This window comes from Oryzias melastigma, linkage group LG8, assembly GCF_002922805.2.
Source record: "Oryzias melastigma strain HK-1 linkage group LG8, ASM292280v2, whole genome shotgun sequence".
Taxonomy (NCBI): Eukaryota; Metazoa; Chordata; class Actinopteri; order Beloniformes; family Adrianichthyidae; genus Oryzias; species Oryzias melastigma.
This window is the reverse complement of record NC_050519.1, coordinates 1082297-1088135: the sequence shown is the minus strand read 5'-3', so window position 1 is coordinate 1088135 and position 5839 is coordinate 1082297. Positions and strand designations below refer to the sequence as shown.

The 5839-nt window shown below is 40.3% G+C and overlaps 1 protein-coding gene across 4 annotated transcripts in view; it reads left to right on the top strand.

Moving 5' to 3' along the window:
* The window catches only part of LOC112146133 (noggin), a 143568-nt gene extending 141493 nt beyond the window's left edge, over window positions 1-2075 (top strand). For all 4 annotated transcript variants that reach the window (XR_002919203.1, XR_002919202.1, XR_002919204.1 and 1 more), the window contains 3 exons: window positions 904-1087; window positions 1584-1707; window positions 1798-2075. The gene's annotated coding sequence lies outside the window, so the exon portion shown is untranslated. The remainder of the gene's footprint in view (window positions 1-903; window positions 1088-1583; window positions 1708-1797) is intronic.
* The last annotated feature ends 3764 nt before the right edge of the window (window positions 2076-5839 follow it).

Below are 5839 nucleotides of genomic sequence, written 5' to 3'. Positions count from 1 at the left end.
ACCTATTTGTTGGTGTTTCTATTTTTTTTTTCTTTGTTGGGGTAGTCAAAGGGTTAATGGGTCCATTTTACAATAGAAACGCCTAAAACACCGGACCAGACCGCTCAATGGAATCGTGGCTTTAGTCCACTAAAGGCTACGGTCACAAACACAACTGTCACTGCAGGATGGGGCGCCACCTACAGAATCTTGAAGACTTCATGCTGCCGGCTGATTTGTTTTGAAATTCCTTGATGACGTCGTGAATGCAGACGGTGGGAATCAAGAGGCCATCAGACATGCAGTAAATACCCACTTTATATATACCTCTACACTACTGGGCGGTACTTGATATACACGACCGCCGTCCGGAGAATTCACATGTCGTCCAGTCAGAGCAGCTGGTGATTCCAGCAGCCACCAACCAGGGGTCTACCTCCTTAATTCATTATTCCATCCATCCATCCATCCGTCCGTCCATCCATTCGTCCATCCAAAAACATACTTTAGGACCATTTCTTTTTCTACAAACATGACTCGATCAAGAGGCCGGAACAAGAACCACAGAATTACTCTAAACTCTGGAGGACACTACAGTTACACATGTATGCAGATGATGTGTTCTTGTTAGTTGGATGTTTGTCTGTAGATCTTGAAACCAGGGTTGGTTGGACGTCTTTAAGAGTTAGTTTATGTTAAATGAATTTAGTTCCCATCAATGTTTCCTTTCTGCCTAAATCTGACCATTGTTGCTCAGTGGGTACATTTCACCCAGAACCCTTTGATACAATCTGCTTTTATTTATTCAGGCGATTCCTGAAAATTTAATCTGGGTTTGTTGTATTCTCTTTATTTATTTCTGGACTGGTTTGGATTATAGAGCTCGTCTTTAACCAAGCTTGGTTTGATGTTTCTGGTCTTCAGATGTCATGCACAGAAAACAGAAGAGCTCCTCCCACCCACACCTCATCCTCCGTCAAACGTCATCGTGGTTATTTAGAAGTCCTCACCTGTTGCGTCGGCTCAACAAACCTCTGAGTCCAGTGAAGGTCTTCCCTCCGTGACGGCGGCGCGGCGTTTGAGGATTCATTCGTAGAAGACGATAAATGTGAGCTGGAATAAACTCTGATGTTTGTCGCTCTGCACGGCCGTTTGTTGTGTTTGTGATGAAGGAAAAATACAAACAACTTTGAGGCTTTTCCATTAAAACTGCTCTTTAAAAAAAAAAAGAGCAGCAGAACAGAAAATTGAAAACTGGAATACGTATTAATTTGCAAATGTTTTATTGCAACAAAGAGTTTTGTCTTTGTGAGACCTGTTGGTCTTTTCATGAGGAAATCACAACAATCAGTGAGACATTTATTATATGGAGGTCTGGTTTCTTCACATTTAAATATTTTATCTGTTTTATTGGAATTTGTATTTTAAGGGAGCTGGATTCCAATTTTTACCATCAATAAAGACGCAGGGCAAATTCCAGAAAATGGTTTGGCTCTCCTGCTGACAGTATAATTGAATCCGGCGTTTCAGAAGTCGGGGAACGCAACAGCGGTTTTAACAGCAGCGGGACTTCTCTGAGTGTTGTTTAACTGGCCTGTCGACAGCTGGTGTGCAGAGTTTCCACAGCGATGCAGAAGAGACAAACCCGGACTACAAACACGGCATTCCGGAGTTCAAGGTCGGCGTTTCTTCAGAGGAAGCAGCTCCTCCGGCTCTGACTTTGACTGTGTAGGAATCAACCTGGGCAACTTAAAAGTTAAACACAGAAGATGTTTTTTATTTTTCTCGTCTAATGAACGGTCTGCTTTCATACACCAGGCAGACTGCATCACTGATACTGCTGTGAGACTACACTACCCAGAATGCCTAGTGGGGCCAAGAAGGAGGCGATTGGTCGGATTGTGATTGCTGAATTCTCTCAAAGCTGCTCTATTCTCGTGTTCTTCTGTGTGACTGAAGACCTTAAAGAGGAGAAACCAAAGTGACAGAAACCTGACAGCTGTTGGGATTTGTTTACTTCCACGTTATTTTCTCTTTAGATGTTGTCTCCTGGGTTTGCTACAGTCCATCAGGACAATAAAACCACTTCTCTTTCACCATCTTTAAGTTTATTCATCATCAAAGGTCAAAACATTTCTTATGGCTTTACTGGGCAAGCGTCAAACTCAAGGCCCGGGGGCCGGATCCGGCCCTCCAGGTAATTCTATCCGGCCCTCCAGGTAATTCTATCCGGCCCTCCAGATCATTGTATTTTATTGTCATTAATGACCCGATGTTATCTTGTCCTTATTTTTAACCTACATAATTTTAAAAATAAATGTTTTTATAAAGGGTAAAATACTGAAAGTTATTTAAGGTTTAAGTTGATTTATTCTGGAATAATATTCCTGTCTTTTAAAAAGTTACAGTTTTAAAATTTTTAAAATTAGCATTCTGCTAGCTTTTTTGGACTATATTTACTAAGATTCTTTTAGCCTTTTTTTGAGTGTAGCCAATATTTCATCTACATGATAGCTGTTTGTGAGAGATAACCTCTAACGATCTATTCCAGACACCCCACCCCTCCAAACACCCCTCCAGTTTCAGGGTAGGGAGGAGCTGTAGGGGTCGGGAATGGGATAGGTCGAGGGGTTATTTATAAATTTGAGTCAAGGCACATAATGAGTCTCGAGTACGGTGGTGTCTGCAGCTCACCGCTCCCCCCTGGGGATGGATCAACTGCTGAGAACTTACTACCCACATCCAGATGTGTGACAACAAATAAAACTTTAACTTTATATTCCTGAACCAGGCTGGTAAAATTTAAACTCACACTTCAATCATATTTTGATTTATTTTGAAAATGTTCCTAGTGGTCTTTTAATGATAATGTCATTTTTAGCCTAAATAAATAAATAAAATGTTGTTTTCTGGGACATAGTTTCTGCAGAGCGACAGGAGTTCATCAGGAACTAGCTGCTAGCTTACAGCCCCTCATAACCCCAACCTAACATTAGCGGAGCAGCAAAAACGATAATATCGGAGCTATCCGGCCGTACAGTTTCCAGATGAAACCGAATTCCAGCTCAGACGAGGAAAACAAAGACGTTCATGGACCTATTCGTCTGCAAGGACGCATCAGAATGGGGCGGAGCAGCTTTTGGCTCCGCCCAGCGTATTTTCGACATCACAAATACGAACTTTTTCAAATGACGTTTTCTCATCTGTTCCTGATTTACAGCAATTTGAATAAAGAAATAGTCCGAAATGTTATTTTAAGCTTCATTTTCTTTCTGTGTGACCTCCGAAAAATATCCCAAGAACATGTTAAAAACACCATTTTCACTGGATTTGTGCTATTTTGTTGGTTCCAGATGACCCCCACCTCCAATGTAAACATGACTAGGAAAACACAAGAGTTAAGAAGGGTTAAATACAAAATTTTCCTTAATTTAACAAATATTGAACATTTATTCTAAATGAATTCTTCATGTTGAAAGCAGCTTTTTAAAACATGTTGATGGATACTTTCCTGAAGATTCAGAGGTCTTCATCAGATCCTGGTGACAGAATGACGTTTGAAAGCATCCCAGCGTCTGAAACCAAACCTCCCAGCCGTCGTTGGGTTGGTAAACCTGGTTAAACTGTTCAAATATTAATCAGCCGCAACATTTGCCCGTTTGAAACCTTCCAATCCAGAGCAAACAAACCCGGTTTCTCTCACACTGAAGCATAATTGACAGTACATCACATCATCACAGTCCAGTGCTTTCCTGATGTATTCATGTATTCATGGCGGCTCGGCGCCGACCTTCACGTGTTTATGTGAGTACTGTAACGTACGACCGGAGTCTGCGTACCGTCACCAAGTCCTGCTTTTGCTTCACTCTCACACGTGAGAAGAACCCGACGAATGAAATCTGCTTTCTGTTCGGTCGACTTAATCCTGAGATGAACTCGTTTTCTGTGGGAGGAGACCAGCGCCTCCTCGGCTCAGGTTGGCTCTTTATGGTCAGTGCTTGTTTTCCCTCCACGGTGTCATTGTAAAATCCAGATTGATACATTACTTTAATTACTGGAAATCACATCTCTGTGGCAGCACTGCGAGGCTTTCTCTGAACACGCGGTTATCCATACCCACCATTTCCTTTCACAAGCAGGGCTGCTCTCCTCGCCCACCTCCCGTGGGACAAACGTTCTCTTCGATTTTACTGAGGAAAATAAACATGTCGAAGGTGTTTTCTTTTTCCCGCATTCCCTCCTCCATCTGCTAAGACCAGAAACTCTAAAAGATTTAGCTGTTTTTCCGGCGCGAGGAGCCAAACTTTGACTGAGTCTAAAGGAAAGTATGTTTGTGGAAGCAGGATGTTGTCGATTTAAAGCAAACTTTCAGGCGTGCAAACCTCCAGCAACCCGACCTCTTTGTGTTTGGGTAAATCCACATTTGGGTCTTACATGGAAAACACCGGAACATCCAAATTTTTACCCTGAAACTTTCCTCACCGACGAGAACACAAAGATACTGAAGCAAAATTAGCCTTGAGCTGAACAACTCGCCTGGTTTCCTAACCTCGCTCTACGTTTGAGTCTGCAGATGATACAGCGACCAACTTTTTATTAATTAAAACTAGAAACTACAATGTTTGTTTTTATTAAAATAAAAGAAGAAATCAAAATGAAGGTTACACATGAGAAAAGTAGGAATATAAGGAATATGTATAAAAAAAGCAACAAAATTTAAGAAAAATGAAATATTTTCTTTTGTTTTCAACAATTACCGTATTTTCTGGAGTATAAGTCGCACAAAAGCATAAACTGCACCAAAGTATAAGTCGCACCTGAGTGTAAGCTACACCAAAGTAGGGGTGTAATGGATCACTGGCCACGCTTCGGACCACACATGTACCACAAAGTCTTACCAAAGTATGAGCTGCACCGGAGTATAAGTCGCACCGGATTATAAGTAGTACAGGAGTATATGTTGCACCTTAGTATAAGTCCCACTCAAGTATGAGTCCCACTGAAGTACAAGCTGCACTGATGTAGGGGTGTAACGGATCACCCGCCACGGCCACACTTGTACCACGATAGTTACCCAAACATTTAGGACAATGAAGATCTAAAGAACTGTATTATTTACTTTTACAAAAGGAGATTTTCTTTTTCACAAATCTAGTTTTTCATTCATTAAACTCTAACGTTACTGACATTTAAACACGTGGTGTTCTAAAGAAGGAAGGACTGTCTTTGCACTTAGTTTGCACTAATTTAAATTCTTTTGACGATCTGATTTCTCGTTTATTTTTTTCTCTAAAGGAGAAGTTCTAACAAAAATGTTCAGAACATTAACATTGTAAACATTGTTCTGCTTCTCCTGGAGGACGTTTCAGTTTGGCCACTAGGTGGCGATTGTACTATAATATTACACCTTATTTCAGAAGAAGAAGAAAGAACGAGCAAAAAATGATATTTTATACCACAAATGGTTACTTTAAAAATATTTCCTTAAAAGATTTAAAAAAATTAATATTAAAATGTTCATTTAGTCAGTAAGGTTAACTGAGGGTTAGCATTAGCCATCCTATGGGAAATTCCATTATACGTTAGCATCAAGCTAGCAGACTTTAGCTCTATGTGCTAAATTGATATATACTTTTATGAATCAATTATTGATCTGCTGAGATTAAATAGATTCAAATCCATTTTAATAACCCAGTCCAAAATAAGTGATTTCTTCTCATTTTTTGCTGTTTGTTTTTTCTAACAAAATATTTTCTGTCATCGTATATTTTTTTTACTGCAGGCAGGTTAAGAAGCAGCTACTCCAGTTCCTGTGTGGTTTTATAATTAAATAACTTTTCAAAGGTCAGCGGTTGCAGGA